The sequence below is a fragment of the Anas platyrhynchos genome, chromosome 5 (genome assembly GCF_047663525.1).
Source record: "Anas platyrhynchos isolate ZD024472 breed Pekin duck chromosome 5, IASCAAS_PekinDuck_T2T, whole genome shotgun sequence".
Taxonomy (NCBI): Eukaryota; Metazoa; Chordata; class Aves; order Anseriformes; family Anatidae; genus Anas; species Anas platyrhynchos.
Window position 1 is genome coordinate 65,163,098 of NC_092591.1, and position 17,913 is coordinate 65,181,010.

Genomic DNA, 17,913 nt, shown 5'->3' on the forward strand with positions numbered 1-17,913 from the left:
TCAAACAACAAAATCTTCAGAATAAATATGGGCATGTGTTAGAACTGAGAGAAAAAATCACAAGAACAGACTTTCACATGTTTTTCAGAACACCTACAAGTAAGTATCAGTTGGGTGTGGTGGCATCCTGTAAAATACCTTTTGTTAAACAGATGGAAATGAAACTTGTGTGCCATCAGCCTCTTGTGGTGGCATGTTGAGAAGTAGCAAAGCTAGTTAGAAAATAATACACATGTACAGATTTAAGAAATGGACAACGTTTCACTGTAGATGTTTATTCTACTTATAGTAACAAAAACCTGTGAAGTCCCATATTTTAATGTACAGTGATATATTTTGTCATATAAAATACAATTTACAGAAATTTCTATCAAGTAAACCTAAACAAACACACTTGCTTTTTGCATACTTTTACGTATATCTTTAAATTAAAAACATCTCATTAAGAAAAATCTTACACCATAGTAGATGTTTGCATTTAATACCGCCTCTTTGCATTTTAACATTTTGTCTACGGGTTCAGAATACAGACCAATATTACTAATAATTAATATTACTAAATAATTAGTAATTGATAATTTTTAAAATTCAATTCATTTGTAGTCTTAGCTCTTTGCCAATAGATGTCTGATTTTTTTAATTTTTTTGCTGGTTATAAAGGTGCTACTTTTATATACTCTTTAATTGCAGGTTTGTAAAAATGTGAAATTAAAAACCCCTCATCCACATGAAAAACTAGGTACGTTTTTTTTCGTTGTTGTACACTTAACAGATGGATTTCAAAACACAAAATACCTGTATATAAAAAGGAAGATAGTGCACTTTAAGCTTATAACATTCCATTTTCAAATCCTCCGTCCAATAATCAGTAACACTGTTCTTCTGCAGCCTTCTCCTAAATACGCATGACCCTTGCATTGTAAAATAAACAAGACAGCAATATTTGACTCCTTGTTTAAAGCGTGTGCTGTGGGAACAACTTTGACACCAAAATATCACATACATGAGATGTAAATGTATGGCTCCTAAGGTCTTGATTAAATTCTTTTACAAAATTACAATTCAAGTTACTGGAAAACATAACTTTATAATTTTAAAAAGCAATATGGGCTCTTCTTAGACTTTTTCCATTTCTGTACTGTAAATGGAAATTTTAAGATAAAGATGCAAGTAGAAAAAACAAAATCTCAGAACAGGTAACGCTGTGAATTTTTATAAGAAAAACATTATGCACAAAATGCAGCAAGTGAAAGTCCAGTATGTTCTTGCCTTTTACCTATTTGAATATTGTCGTTCACAGTTGTTCAAAAATTGCTAATTTGTCAGTACATTTTGTAAGGCTAGATTTACAACAGCATTTTTGCAAAGGTGAGAATATACAGTATATACAGAAGACATTGACTCAGTCCTTGCAGTGGTGTATATTATCTATGGGAAATATAACAGCAGTTGTAGTTCTATGACTGATTAGTGGAAGATGAAGCTTCTGCTTCTGTTGGTTTCTGACCTTCCTTAGGTGTTTCTGGCTTCATCTCTTTACCGATCTCCCTACTTTTACTGCGATCTTTCCGATCTTTTCCTCTTTCACGATCTCGATCTCTGTCTCGATCTCGCTCTTTTTCCCTGCTTCGATCCCGGTCTCGGTCTCTGTCACGATCTCTGTCTCTGCTTCTTGATCGTTCTCTGTCACGTTGGTTTCTGTCTCTGTTTTTATCCCATTCTTTGTCTCTGTGTCTCTCCCAGTCCCTGTCTCTGTTCCAGTTTCTGCCACGGTCTGTTTCCCAAGGTCTGCCATGTTCTCGATCCCTTTGTCTTTCCTCAAAGGGTCTGCTTTGTCGATTATCTGCTTGCTGAGGCTCTGGCTGATCTAAAACCTTGTCTTTACTTCCTCCTTCGTATCTCTCTCTCTGTCTCCCTTCAAATGTCTGGCCTCTAAATTCAAGATTTTTGCCTTCTCGGAAGTCAGATCCTGACCACTGTCCTTCTGACTCGGGCCCTTGCCCAGGAATACCAGAAAGAGGTGCAGACGGCCCAGCTTCCTCCCACGTCTCCTTTCTGTGGCCTGGTGGATGACTGGGAAGGTCCAGGAGTGGTCTTGGGGTTGGCTTCATATTTTGTGGCGACTGTGGTCCATGCTGTGTAGAAAATAAGGAAGGAATGGGACCCTTTTGACTTCCAAATCTTCCAGGGGCAGATCCTCTTTGTCCATCGTTATTTGGAGAAACATGCTCTTCTGCGAACTGTGGCGCTGGGCCTCTAAAATTAGCTCCATGAGGTCATTATGGCATTAATAATAATAATATATAATAATAATGCCATTAGGCATTTCTTTGTGTCACATTACACATAGGATGGTGAGTAGACTTCCACTTGACACTTGTCATGTGTATGTACAGTGAGAATTTGCAGGAGCACCTGAGTCTGTATTCTTCAACTGCACTTCAAATTCTTTCCATAACACAGAGGTCTTTCTGTTGCATGTATTTCTTTATAAATATTTTATATTTTAAAATTACGCACAGGAAACTTTCAGGATTTCTGTGTGCAGAAGAGCATGTATGTGAAACATTATGAAGGGGTAAAATGTATATCTTTGCCACGCGTTAGAATGTTTTTTTCTTAAATTGAAAGGTATTTAGATAAAAAAATCCAAACCATCTACTGCCTGAATATATTTTTTCTTTTTATCATGCTTATCTTGCAGAAATCTTATGCTGTGAAAGATTATTTTTTTTTTTTCTTAATTTTAAGGTTTTGATTATCTTACTGAGTTGTGATCTGAATTGAAATCTTTACTTAGGTAATAAGTAAATTAAAGTTTGTTGAATGTACAGTAAAGGAAAGGAACTAATCTGTTTGAGAATAGAACAGTGTCTTTGAAGAGGCTGTTAAAATGATAATGGGTAGGTGACAGATTAACAAAATAGGGGTATGGATTTGTTCTGGTTGATTAAAATAAGGAGAGAAGCATTCACCTTTACAAGTTTTACATTTTTCTACTGTAGAACCAAGCTTTACTTCTAACATAAAACATGTTTGCCACTGAATAAAGGTAGTGATGTTGTTAAGGCACAAGGCTGGGATAAATGGCTAACTTTCCCAGCTGTTAAAGATTTTCTGTAAGAAAAAGGCAATTCCTGTTTTCTTTCTGTGTGATTATCCCATTTGTAAAGCAAGACATAAACAAGCCATTTGTTGTTGTCATGAACTGTTAATATAAGGGAGAATCATTTATAATATGTTTCTACAGTTTTTTTACTAAGGCTGATCTGGCAGCACTTGCAAGAACATGGTGGTAGCCCCTATTCAGACAGCAGTCTGTGTCCAGAGAAGTGAGCTCTACCTCTGAATAACTAAAGTAACTGAATAGGAAGGGGAAGCACTCTGCTTAAAGGCAACTGAATGCTAGTGAGCGCTTTGAGAGTTAACTGACTCTGTCATTATCAGAATTGTCTCTGTGTTTTTTTTTTTAGCAAAACAAAACAAGCAGTTTTTTGTTTGTTTGTTTGTTTTTTGTTTGTTTTCCTACTGGCATATCTGAATACTACATTTTGTGAAAGTGCCTTGAAATGTTTAATTTCAAATCTGTTAAATAACAGATTAATAAGACGATCCCTGTGGGAATACTCCCTTTCAGTTCAAGTTTACGTCCCTCAAACTTGAGCTGTTGCAAGGATCCTCTGATTTGTGTGTCCTTGTTTTCTGCAGTCTGTCATAGGATTCAAATTAGTTAGGTGTAGCATATTTTAATCGTGAGATAGATAAGCTGTCCTTGAAACCTGGCCTATATAGAGAAAGGGCACAAGAAATTTACTAAGTATCCAGTTGTAATACATTACATCTAGAATATGCAGTTTAACAACTAACTGGATCACAATCAAATAAGCAGATCACTTGCTGGAAGGTTAGTTTTCATTGGAAAGGTTGAAATAAATGATTTAGTGTTATCAAAATAATATTTTTCAAACTGTCATTCACTAACAGCTTTGATATTTCTAAATAATTGGTGATGGAAGAAAAAAATTAGAAAAAAATAGGTGGTAGTCCTTTTGGGAGAGATCACACAAAGTAAGCAGGTGTGCTATTTCTCATCTTTTTTTTTTTTTTTCTTTTTTTCCCAGTGCTTGCAAATACATCTGACTCACAAGAGATGCCTTCCACAAGGAAGAGTATTGTTCATTACTAAAATGCACATGATTTGTGTTAGTAACATGTCTTGACTTAATGCTATTTACATCTTCAGAATAATCATTTACTTAATAATCAATTACTCTTACTGAAGGGTTTTTAAGCTTCTGACTGTTGTTACTCTATGCAGTTACCTACAGTATAGCTGTGCTCTCTTTTCTTTGCTTTCTCATCCCTGCCCTGATGTCACAGTCTGTATGTTACAACATTTGGAATAAGTTAAAAGTGTGTGAGCGAGAAAACCTGAATTTAGGCATGCCTAAGGTAGAGCTGCATGGATATGTCTACAAAACTACCTTGACCTATTAACAGGAAATTGTGTTTATAAGGATAAATGAGTAATTGTATACAGGGCTTGGCAGTTTCTTGACCTTTGTAGGACATTTTCTTGACATTGGAGGTATTGCTGTTTTGTGAGAAGTGCTATGGCACAGTGCCAGGCTGTGAACTGTGCAAGTATCTAACAAGATGTAGACCTGAGGGAATCAGGGAGACAGTTTTAGGGCAGGCTTAGATTGAATCTTGCCTCATCCCTTTGAGCCACCAGTACAACAGCTAAATAAAAGACTTTCTTTGAGGCCCTTCCTTACTCAGAAACACTTTGTGAGATGTGACTAGAATCTGTTATTTGGTAGGTCTTCCTTTACCTTGTTTTTGATTATAAAAGCAATTTTCACACATTGAAGACTGATTTCAACTTTTTAAAGTTTAAGCTTGGCACATTGAGTTACCAGAGGGTGTTTCACATCTTCTCTGCCCTGTAGGACCACATGAGGGTGAGGGGACAACAAGAGGCTGTGGTCCAAGCGGCAGACTACTCTGAGGAATGACATCTTTCTTATTGCTGGACTCCAAGCTCCAGACGCAGCTGAGATGCCAGAAATGTGTCAACTGATGGCGTCATTACACAAAAAGTAGATGAAGGGCAAGTAAGTGAACGATTCTCCTTTTCTGTTCAGGTGTTTAAAATCTAAATATATGTTGCATCACTGAACAGACCAGCTTACATGAATGGATCCCAAAAGATTCACATTAATTAGTAAACTATTTTATTGAGGATGTTATTTACACTGCAAAAACTTTAATTGTTGATAAAGAATGTTATTAAGGCATACATTTAATGTATATTATTGTGATCACCTTTTTACATACACAAAGTCATTTCTAAATGTTTCCTTTTGTTAATTTTTAACATTCTTACAATAATTAGTCTTATACTTCTCCAGTTGTCTAGCAGAAAACTATGGGACTACCATGGTTTTTATTCCTTGCTACTAAAAAAACAAAGCATGAGTCTTGGTCATCATTTATGGTGCACAGCTATTGAAATGGATGAAACAAGAGAATGGGAGGAGTTCTCTTGGTGAAAAGGATCTGTAAATAATTTAATCTAAAAAAAGGCAACAGAATTGGAAGTGGATATTGGGGTTTTAAACATTTATAACAGCAGCCTAATGAACAGAGAGTGGAAGAGAGGTGGGAAAAAGGAATAACTTTGCTTATCTGGACATCCCAAGTGCAAGTTGAAATTATTACTTCTTAATCCTTTGTGTTAGCTTAGGAATACAAACATACAGTCCAAAATGACTTAAAAGTCTGTTACCTGACCACAGAAAGAAGGTGCAGAGGAGACCTAAAGATCTGAGTTCCACAGTCTCAGGTGGCCCAGAACTACTCACTCCCTAGCCTTTAGTCTGATAGAGGTCCTGTGCACCTCATCTGCTTCCAGATCAACCCAAGAAATGTGATATTGCACAAAAGGTTCCTGAGGACCTGCAGTCACCAAACTACTCCATCTTGTTTGAACATCCCATTTATTAACTGAGAAAGTCCAAAATATCTCCTGTATACAGTAAGAGTGAAAGGAGGAATTACATAGTAATGAAACTCTCAACAGGATCAGACCAGGGAACAAATAGTGTTTACCATACTTGGAGTAGACCATTCTGATGGGATAGCTGAGAACCTTATTTTCTGTCAAGGTCATGTCCTCTCTTCAACAGAAAAACAAATGGAAATTAATTATTGAGAAAGTACTCTGGGTGTAAGTAATTCCGGAAGGAACAAAGTCATAAATGGACAGTCATAAATGATTACTGGATGAAAAGCTTTTTCTGAAATACCCTTCCAGTGAAGTGCTTTAATCATCTTATGTCTTATGTGATCAAATATTTAGTATAAAAGCTCAAGTACTCTCGGTATAACAAAATGTAAAGTTCCACCATCAAAAGCTTCTATGAAGTTTGAGTACATTTTCACACTGGCTGAATGGACTGGTACTACTTTTCACTGTATGCCATATTAGTTTGAAGGAAGAAGATTTGTCAAAATGCTGAGTAAGATGCTTTCATCTTTAATGTCAAGAAGAATTAGAGCAGTTATTTCAGAAATCATTGATCCACTGAAAAAAAACTGTACAACAGAAAACGCCTGTTGTTATATGAATGCAGTTGTTGGTAAAGCTGCAGAAGCAGCCAGGTTGCCTTAAGATTATGGCCAGGTTCTTAGAACTTACTTGATGAGAAATATTCTTGTATGCCTATAGTATAAAACTTGAGATCTATGAATGACATCAGTAATTAGAGATTTCATGTAGATAGTAAGCAAAAAGAAAATGCTTATTGACTTATGACATTACTTTTGCAAAGTAGAATTGTGTATCATGGACTGTGTGTAACACCACCTTTCATCACACATATTTGTCTGGTTTTTGTACTGTGTGGAGGTACAGATTGCCATTTTTTACTGGCTCTCTACCAGCACCATGATGTTCACAGTGATACTTCTCAATTTGCTTGTCATAATAATGAAGGGATTAGGTCCAAGAGCAAGATACTCTAAACCCTAAATTGGTATCCAGTATCTGTAATCATTGCAACTAAAGAAGGAATTTTATTTAATAAACACATATGTGTATCTGCATGTATCTGCAGTGAGTCTCTGTGATGAGAAGGCTTGAGGCATTTTTTTATTAGATCTTTGGTTTGAACTTCAGTATTCACAGACTTAAAAATTAAATTCCTGTCTTGGTCGCCACTTGATGATTATCATCACTTGAAGTAAATTCTTACTGTGTAGGAAATAGATGAGAAAGCCACTTGACTCTAAAGATCCATTTCATGCCACAATTGCCAGTGACAATAAAAGTGTAGTCCCTCTTGAAAGATCAGATGACTAGTGGAGTTACAATCTGCTGTCTCGGTGTTTGATATCTCTAGTTGTTCAGCAACATTTTGGTCTCTATGCTGTCAAAGTAGCTGACAACCATTATATTGCCTTATACATTTTTAAAGTGCATTCAAAATTCTTACCTAGCTAGTCTTTTCAGACCATTACTTAAAGTTTAGAAAAAGAAAAATAGCTATCACTGTAGTACTGCAGCCACAAATACAGCTGCTTAAACAAAATTTGCAGTGCCTGTTCTTATTCACTATGGTGAGAATTGTAAATACGAATCCCTTTCAAATGCTTTCCATCACTGTTGCAACTTAGAAGGCTAACTTGGCATCTGCATTACCCAGATACCGAGCTCTGGAAGATTTTTCAATTGTAGAAGCTGCATCTTGGTTGCTTAATAAAAAACACTAGCATTTTCTGTTCTTAAATTCTAATTGAAATGTATTGTGATGGTTTCCAATTATCGTGATTGTATGATACTTTTCTTCATAGTAAGTGCAGCCATAGAGTATTACATGAAGTGTAGTTCATAATGATTCAAAAAATCTCTCAGTTAAAAGTTTGTATTAGAAACTAATACTGTGCAAGACATTCCGCAGAAGGCTCTTCTGGCTTGGATCAAAATATGTAAAGGGATATGACATGGTGACACTATATTTCAAATGTCAGTTTGAATAGTCTTTGGCATCATTGATGGAGGCTGTAGTACTGTGCAATGCACTGAAATTAAGCAGAGTCAGTAGATGTTCTGCGGCACTCATAATATACTTCTATTGGCACTCTAAAATCCCTAAATCAGAAATTATGAATAGATAGTGAACAGAGTCTTGTTTCTTGTTTAAATTAAACCTAATATCAAGCACCTTCTTGCTGGTACTTTTGTTCTTGAAAGGACTTCCTCCTCAGTATATATTACCTGTTACCTAATTGTTGATGGTAGTGTGAGAAAAATCTCAATAATTTTATTCAGACAGGATCTTCTGTGAAGCTATTTTATTTGCAATTGCAATGGCGGGCATCCTGCCAATTAGGATATCATAACCTTTATATCATATCATATACATATCATAACCTTTTATTCCCTATTCCCCGACACCTGATCACCTCCCCTGTTTCCTCAGTGGCTGAGTACTACAGGTTCACAAGCTACTCGACGTTCCTCTATACCATATATGTACAATTTTTCAATCAACCCTTTAATTTCTTATTTTTGCTTGTGATCTTTTTTTTTATTATTTTTTTTTTTTTTTTTACTGTTTTTGCACTGATCATCCTGGTTTTCTCAGTCTTCTATCTTATTTTGGAACAGTGAAGCCTTTAACGGTCCACTTATCTACTTGGCATTTCTCTTTGTTATGACTACACAACTACCTTTGAATACAGAAGTTTTCTACTGCAAAAACAAAACTTAGTTTCTCACAGTGGGAAGTGGGAGACGTAGCTATTTATAAACTCCGCCCAAATTAGACTGTATTTAAGTGAAGAAAGCATGGGACATTCTCGGTAGTGTCATACCGCTGTTGTATCTCCTTAGCACTACTGATGTGATTTGTGCTTCATTTGATGTACAGGCTGCCTTATTTATTAGCATTTCTGTTGATGTAACAGTTCTTATGGTTCAGCTGAATCTTATTAGATGACAAAGAACAGCACAGTTCATGAGAAACAGAATAAATTTAGCTGTGAAGTAGGTGAGGCAAGAGGAACGTGAAATTGGTGCAAAGTAAAAGAAGACTGGAGAACAATGTTTGTTTCAAAATAAAGCATAGTTTGATATTGCTTGCCTAACTGACATGACCAGACCTAAAGCTGAGCTTAGATTCAAGTATAGTAATAGAAGAAAATGTTGTGTAAGGGTGCACTGCCTCCAATGCTCTCTTTTTTATTACTTTTTTTAAGTAAAAATGTTCTCAATTCTTAGGATAAATATAAGAGATGTTCTGGGTCAGGTCTGTAATTCTAAAAAGGCGAGGAAAGCAGCTATTATTCACATGGACTTCATTAATAAACGACACCAGCAGTATCTGATCTGTAACAGAGAAATAAATCAGTGCACAGGGGCTCCAGCTCCAGACCTGGACACTCAAAACTTGAAGGTTAGATACCTTTCTGTGCGAACAATTAGCTTGATAATTGATAGTGGATGACAAAGAAAAGTTAACAGTCTCATCTGCTAAAAACCTTGAAATTTTCTAAACCGAGAACAGGTGAGAATAAGGATGAATGTATGTGGCTCACACCCACCTTTGGCAGAAAATCTCTGAGGCTTAAAATGAACTTGGCTTTTAAGAATGCTGGGACAGAATGAAATTTTTGTACAATTTTTGTTCCGATTGGAGAAAACACTAAGTGCTTTTAAAGCAAGTTTTTGTAAAGCAAGAATTGGATGGGCTGTTACTTATCAGAACCCACTGGCTCTTAAGCCTCTAAATACATTACCTTTGTCACTGAAACTTAGATCCAGACATTTTAGAAAACTTAGAAAACTCCTCTCTGCAGTGACCCTTACAGAGACAAAAGTCAGAGACCTTACAATGCTGTTCGGGATTAGAAATATTCAAGGTGGACTTAGTTCATAGAAGTTTAGTTTTGATCCTACTATATCCAGTGAGAGGTAAAAATAGAGAAATTAAAGGTGGAAGACACGTGCTGGGTCATCTATTCAGCTCTCTCAAGACAGAAAATACAATAAAAGTTACTGATGGTGTAAAAGTTCTGCATTTGTAGTCGAATTTGTTAGCACAACAAGATCTGTTCAGTAGGATGCCCCATCGAAGCAGCTGTAAGTAGTTTGCATTATTTCTGGGGCTCCTAAGTGCAATAAAAGACTACAGTGTAACAGGCATGCTAGTGGGAGCTGAGCCTGGCAGGCTGACGTGGGGTTGGTGCCAGCATGGATTCTTTGGAAGAAGGGGTTCAAGGCATTTTCCTTTGCACATTGTTCCATTTGCTAAGTGGTGCCTTCAAGGTGCCTTCCACACACAGAGTGGCTCTGTGGTACATGATGCACAAGACCACTGATGATGTTTACTCCTTTGTAAAGACAGAGCGATGATCAATTGCAGCCTGGGTGCCTTGCAAAGTCACTTGATTTCATTTTGTTCTTTGCAAATTACTGACCATTGCTAATTTTTTACTACATTTAGAAATATAAACACATAGCCAGCCCTCCAAGAATACCAAGCTTTGGTACTGCTTGGAATTACTTTGCTTTTCATAATAACTTGAAAGCAGGGAGAAATAAATCCATTTGGGTATCCGAAAATGTTACTGGTTACAGGCCTACTAGAGTAAATGTATGTATGAGAAGGCAAATGTGACAGTTTATCATTGCAAGGACTTGGACATAAAGTCATCATCTTCTAAAGGGCCAGTCTGATTTCCAAGTAATTTTGGTACACTAAACAGTAGAAGAGATGTGATAAGCAGATCTAGAATAATCTGTAGTTTAGCTTGTTTATTTCTGAGAATGAACTGGAAAGACTGCTCAAATGTTTTTTTCTGTTATGCTATGTAAGTTCAGAGTTACTTGCTTAAAGTTAACGTGATTGCACTATTTTATCTCAACACAGTGCACCCTTGCTTTGTTTAAATACTGAAGGCACCTCCTTTTCTAGGAATGCTAGTATGCCTTTTGGAATTAAAAAGTTTCTAGTATTTGCCACCATTAATTGAACTGCATCACTGCTAGAAACTGGATATCATTCACATACCTGAGATGGTATATTATTAGTAGGACCCATTAATTATGCCAATTTGTTAATAATTAAATGAAGTAATGTATGGCTTCCGAAAAACTATTGCAGTAGTTGACATAAACACATTCCGTGATGATAGCAACGCCAAGTTTAAATGCTTCCAAGAAGAATTACTGATACAAATACAAATACCCCCAGTGATCACTGTTTGTGTTTGACAGCTCTATGTAAGTGTGGCAATTACTAGTTTTATTCTCTCTTAACTATGTTTTAAATACCAACTTGAATACTACTAGTACTTTTCTAAAATGCTGCAGAAAACTGTTCCTGGGCTATAAGACTTTGCAGCACAAAATATAGGAGTTGCATGCTACATAATACAGAAAATCTCAGAAATTCCCATCATGCTCAAATCAAAGAGAACCACTTGGATTTATCAAGCCTGTTCACATACTGACATTGTTATGCACTGAAAGTGGTGAATTGTGCTTGTGAATTAACTTGTTCCTATCAAAAGCAGAAAACAAGAAAAAAAGAGATCTTGGTTTAAAAAGGGGGAGAGTGTTTCTTGCATTTGAATGCATAGTAAGATTTGCTTATTAAGTATTTCTGTTTAATCTCAGTGCTAGCAAGAAAGTTCTGCAACTGCAGAAAAACAGACATTTCAGAAAACAGCATTACTGCTTTGCATATGTCTTATCTACACTAGAAATATAGTTTCTCCACCTTAATGTCAGTTTACTTAGGTCTGTTGTATCGCCTCAAGAGTTTCAAGCTACTCTGTAACGATTAGTACTTTTAATTCTATTCTGCAAGGATCACTATGTAGGTGATGACTTATTTGCAGTTCATAGTGATAATGACATTTAAATGATAATGTAATATTCATAAATGAAATAATGACAAAATTGGTCTGAATGCTATAAATATTGCAACTGAGGGAAAACAAAAAATACCAGGATATAAATTACCAAAATTCCTGTTATTCTTGATGTGACAATATGAATACGAAGATGAATGTAGATATGAAATACATTTGGTTACTGATAACTAGGTTGCAGGCAGATTCCAGAGTTTATATAGTTACATGTTTAATTTTGGTTTGAATTTCTGTAAGGCATAAGTGCTGCTAATCATAGTGATTTTGAATGGATGTGCACATCACTGGCAGTTTTGAATGCCAGGTCACTCGAATCCAAAAGAAACACAGTTAACACTGCCTACAGGCAGGGCTGTGAAGCTAATGCAATTTTCTTAGTTTGTAGTTGTAGGAATTTCCAAGAGAACTGATGGAACATGGGGAACTCATCTGGGTCATTCCTTTAGTAGACTGGGTTTCAGTTAATGTATGTGAAATTCGGGGCCAAAATTAGCTGTTTGTTGTCAGAATTTTCTTAACAACTCCAGGTCCTTCTGAAGAAAACTGAACTGAGAAACTTTGAAAATGAAGCCATTTACTTTGGCAACCTTATATAAATTTTGACTCTGTGAAAAAAATATTCATCCTAATTGATGTTGTTTAACACATGAATAATTCTAGCGATTTGTTTTGGTGACTGGGCACTTTTTATTTTTTTAGTGTTATGAACTAAGACAGGAAGCATTGGACATAATTTTTAAACAAATAGAACATCTAAATATATGCAAATATGATAGGAGGGATTTCTTTTCAAGTGAATCAGTACTAAATAGAAAGCATATGTCTAAGCTTTGAGAATGTATTTCTGTTTCTGTAGTTGCAAGGATAAGACTAATTAGGCCTGTTACACAGTAATGCAATTAAATCTTCTGTTCTCAATGTTAAGTAAAATCTGTTTCCCTGCTATGTGTAGAGACTGTGATGAAAAAGGAAATCTTCTCAGTGTTTCTAATCCAGAGTAATTTGGCTGCAGCATCTTTCTCTGGATTAGAAAATGAAGCTCATGTGGCGTTCATTGCCTGGAAAAGGAAAAATGGTAATAGGATGCAGAAGCAACTGCGCTCAAGAGCAAAAAAGTTTTTCCATTACCTAACAGCAGTAACAGCCATTTCTTAGAGATGCTCATTAGAGAACACAGCAAGGCAGAAAAATGGTAAAAGGAAAAAGAATAAATGTATGAATGAAAGACTCAGGATTCCCTAAAAATGCACAGGGCTGTTACAAACTAGATAAACAGATGCTGTAAATGGCAAACAGATTTAAATAATTATTTCTTCATTTGATCCATATTTATAGGAGATTATAACCGATTGTCCAGCAGAAAAATCAAAATAATTTTTCAATGATCTCAGAAGGAAACATTTACTGTGCTTTTAGCTCATGGCAATGTTGTCTTACTGCGTAAAAACAATGCTGCTGAAGACAAAATAATAACAAATTCTTATTCTCATCTGCCTTGCCAAAGTGTGTGTGTGTGGTTGGAATTTAGGAACTCAGCTGAGAAACCATATTTAACTCAATGGAGAGGGGTACATGGCAAGTGCCTGATTAAACTATAATGAATGACAAAGGTGAAACCATTTCTGTTCCTAGAGCTGGAATGTCTTGTCTGTAAAACTTGACAGACGTGTGGCAAGAAATAAAAAATAAAAAATAAAAAAAAATTAAAAAAGTTTTCATTCTTCACTTAGGGGAAAGTAATCTTCAGTTCAGATGGCTTATGCTTAGTATTTCTGTAAGTACTCAGTTTTCTTACTCAGAACTCCGTAAGAACTGAGACATGTGTTGAATGTTCCCAAATGAAATTTTTGACTTTCAAGGCATTCAGAAGCCAACTACACTAAGTTGCTCTTGCAGAACAGTCTCACACTTTGTAGCCTAACACTCATGATGGAGCAGAGGATAGGTTTTAGTTTATATGTATAACTTCTCCTTCTGTCCTCGGTGCCTCACTTCACCAGAGAGGACTCCTCAGATGTAGTTTTCCAGCTTCTTTGCAGTGACTTGGCAGCATGCAGGAGCCTGAAGAAAATTTAAGGATGTAACAAACAGTAACTTCTAGGGTTGCTCCTTAACTAACAGCTTGAGGATACACTGCCTCGTCTGTCATCAGAAGGTACGCAAAACATCCTGTTGTGCCCCTGTTTTGATTGAGCAACTGGTTTATGTCACTATCTCTGTTTAAATTTTCACTGTGTGGAAAAGGCAACAAGCAGAAGGAGGAAGTCATCTTGTTCTCTGGGGTACAATTACTGAATAGACTTTGATCAAAAGACCTTGCCCATCTGCACGAAAGGTTTAAGAAATTTCATTTATGCATCCTCAATCCAATAATCCACATAGAAGGCATTTTCAATATTATGTTATTGACAAGTGTCACACCGGTTTGCTGTATCCCTCAATGTCTTTATGATTAAATCTGGTAGAAGAAAAATCCCATGCCCTTTCCTTTGAAAGGCAGTTAGAAGGGAAGGAGATATATTTCTTTTAAAATAGCAAAAACAAGAAGATGCACCGTGGACCACTGTTGCAGCTGTAAGCAAAGCAATATGAAATCTCACATTGCCTGTTTTCCAGATGTTTGATGGTAAGATCTTTCTTGCCTTGGTTTCTGAAGTGAGAAGTTTCACCAGGTGTGGAGAATTTCTGCTCTTCTACTCAACCATTGTACCATTATCCCAGGGACCAAGCGCTGATGTAGCAAACCGTCCTCTGCTTCTTAATCACAAAGATCAACCAGTCTGTAATTCAAAACACACACTGCATCACGCTAGGTAAGGGCCAGGCTTTTATTTGTATTAGTATATCAATTCTGGGATGTTATATATTTTAATACTCATTTACTAGCAATAAGTAGAACCATGCATAGAAATAACATGCTAAGCAGGTTATTTCAAGTTCTGAAAGCTGAAGTAACTTTTTGGCTTTGAAGCTGATTGCTAATGCTCTTATCTTTAAGCAAAGTGTAACAGAATCACAGAATTGTAGGGGTTGGAAGGGACCTCCAGAGATCATCGGGTACAACCCACTTACCAAAGCAGTTTCCCTAATGCAGGTTGCCCACCTAGGAATCCAGACAGGTCTTGAATATTTCCAGAGAAGGGAGACTCCACAACCTCCCTGGGCAGCCTGTCCCAGTGCTCCATCACCCTCACCGTGAAGAACTTCTTTCACATGTTGGTGCGGAACTTCCTGTGATCCATTTTGTGGCCATTGCCCCTTGTCCTGTCCCTACAGACCACTGAAGAGAAGTTGGCCACATCCCTTTGTCTTCCACACTTCAGGTATTTATAAACATCTGAGATCATTTATTGTACCTGAATAAAAAGTCATGTAGCAAGTTTTGGGGGGGGGGGGGGGGAACACGACACATGGATGGATGGACGGACATAGTATTAGAGCCACAGAGAGAAGCTGAATACACACCAGGTAGTAATACGTGATTCTTATTTATACCGCATTGGCAGTGGAGATAAGCAAGGTATGAATTTGTATCTACATAACAGATATTGTATTGTTTCAGTCACAATCCTGTGACAACACCACTGAAAAAGATACTGGCAGGGGAAATGAAATTAATCCATTAATTAACATTAAACATAACTAATTAACATTAACTTCACTTTGCCAGACCACTATTGAATTATTTTTATACTGACATTACATTAGTAGGGTCATTTAACCACAGACATCTTCTTTCTTTTGCCAGACAACTAGTTCTAAGTTAGAATCCTAAACCTAGCCTCGGAAACACCTTTCCCAAAGCCAGCAGCACGGTCTAACATGCCCATGTAACCTCTCATATGATTGTTTTAAGACGTGATAAAAGCTAATAACAAGGAATAAACTGATTGTTCTGAGGCATTTGACAAAGATCAATAAGAAGAAATAAAATAAAAAAAAACAACCATCACACATGCAAAAATAAATGAGAACCTGTAGTCAGCCTTATTAGATGGCAAATTCTGCTGACTACTATGATAGAGAACTATTAGGCAGAAAACCTAGCACATGGATAATTTCACTAGTATCAATAGAATTTTGTTTATAACTGAGTTGATTTTTGCTCTCTAGTATGTAATATACACAGATTAAGTGCTAATGGAGAGCTTACTGCTGCATTAGACAAAAGGTTACTGAGAAGCTTACATTCAGCAAAAGAATTCACAATTGGGTATTGAAGTTCTTCAGCTTCTGCAATGAATGAAGTTATGCTAAATCAAAAAAGCAAGCACCCTGTTAAGAATTTCTTCTGAAGAAATAAGTGGCAAGTATTGAATAGGATCTTTTTTCTCTTGCCTTGAATACAAAATGGTAGCTCATTTAGAAGCAATCGGACCAGGTGAGTTGACACTTGAGTCCACCTGCAAAGACAGAGAAAATGTCTTTCATATGGATGTAACAAACACTTCTGTTACTGCAAACAGACGTAATGAATTTCTCGAAACACTGGAAGACCACAAATACAGAACAGTAATAAAAAATAAATTTGATCTTCAGTACTATCCATCCTTCTTTCTCAGGCAATTTTATAAGATCATTTGAGCCACTATCTACCCTCACAGCATTTGTATTTAATTAATGTCGTTTTTTCAAGTAATGTTTTATGCAACTTAAACATGCATATCCTCCTTAACTTTCTTTTAATGTACTAGTTGAGCTAGGGAAAATACGTACATAAAGCTGATGTCAGCACAACAGAGAAGGTCATGTAGATGCTTTTGGCTCTCACCCCCAGGATTAATTTGTTGCCATGTCATCAAAATTAACAGTGGAAAAAAATACATTATTCAATCAGGAAATTATACTACTAGTGCTGAATGAATCTCCTCAAATTTATTACATACATGGATTTAACGTGTTTTTTTTTTTGTTTTGTTTTGTTTTTTTCAAAGATTCTGTTCAGCCAGGATTAAAATATACATATATGGAAACTTGCTTCCGCTTGCAGGTCCACATGTAATTGTTTTTCATCTCATGAACTGCTTGATATTCTGAAGAAAACACATGATATGTAGAATGTTTTCATTTTGAAAATCATCCATCAATCTTACAGTAACAAACAACATATGTCTCTCTAAATACTGTAACACATTTATATTGCTTTAGCCTTACATTACACTAAATCTTTGTTGTCCTACACACTGAATTCACACCAGTAGATCATCAGCTGGTCATTTTGTTAGCTAAGCAGCACTTCATCTCTTAGTTCATTGTCAGCCTGAAAGTTAATTACACTATTGTGGTATTATATTTCTGGTATTTGGGCCTCATAAAAACATAGGGGCAAAAGCAAAGCTAGAGTTTCTGTTCCAAAAGAAGGACAGATCACTCACATTTAACGATTCTCAAATCAATATCTGCTGTTTATTTCTGTGGGAGTCCTGACATGAGTAATGCTGGTGAACAGTGCAAGTACTTGAAGAAATACAGCTAAAATACCACACACAAATTAGTGCCACCTTCTGAATCTTTACCAAACTACAGGTATCAGAAAATACTATGTAATCCTGAAATAATAGTTTTCCAGGAAAAATATCAAATATGGACACAAAACAGAAAAAGGTTCTGTTCAGTAAATTTTTTTAGAATCAGTTACACCACTATATTTTGATTTCTGTCTTAAAATAAGAGCTTTTATTCTTACATGGTTTTTAAGGATTTCAGGAAAAGCAATAGTAATTAGGAGCCAGAGCAATTGCATCCACATAGAGCATATCCTTGCTTTACACTCCCTTATAGCTCCTGACTCTAATGAGTACAGCCATTATACTTCATTTTTTTCCTTTGAGTAAATCTAGCAAAAGTGAACATAAATTACTAACTGGTTTACTGTACTGACCTACTCACTTAAATTAAGAAGTTTTCAGATTCTTAAAAGCAATAAGATTTTTGCTGGAGCAAACAAGCAAAAACAAGTCATTCTCCCCA

At 36.1% G+C, this 17,913-nt stretch overlaps 1 long non-coding RNA gene across 2 annotated transcripts; it reads right to left on the bottom strand.

Moving 5' to 3' along the window:
- Positions 1-12,263: 12,263 nt before the first annotated feature.
- On the bottom strand, positions 12,264-17,896 carry LOC140002697 (uncharacterized). 2 transcript variants are annotated; one of them, XR_011809936.1, is made up of 3 exons: positions 17,833-17,896; positions 16,132-16,346; positions 12,264-14,723 (listed from the first exon to the last, which is right to left on the bottom strand). It is a non-coding gene; the product is annotated as an uncharacterized lncRNA (long non-coding RNA). The 2 variants fall into 2 exon arrangements; XR_011809935.1 differs by having other exon boundaries at positions 17,825-17,884.
- Positions 17,897-17,913: the final 17 nt, after the last annotated feature.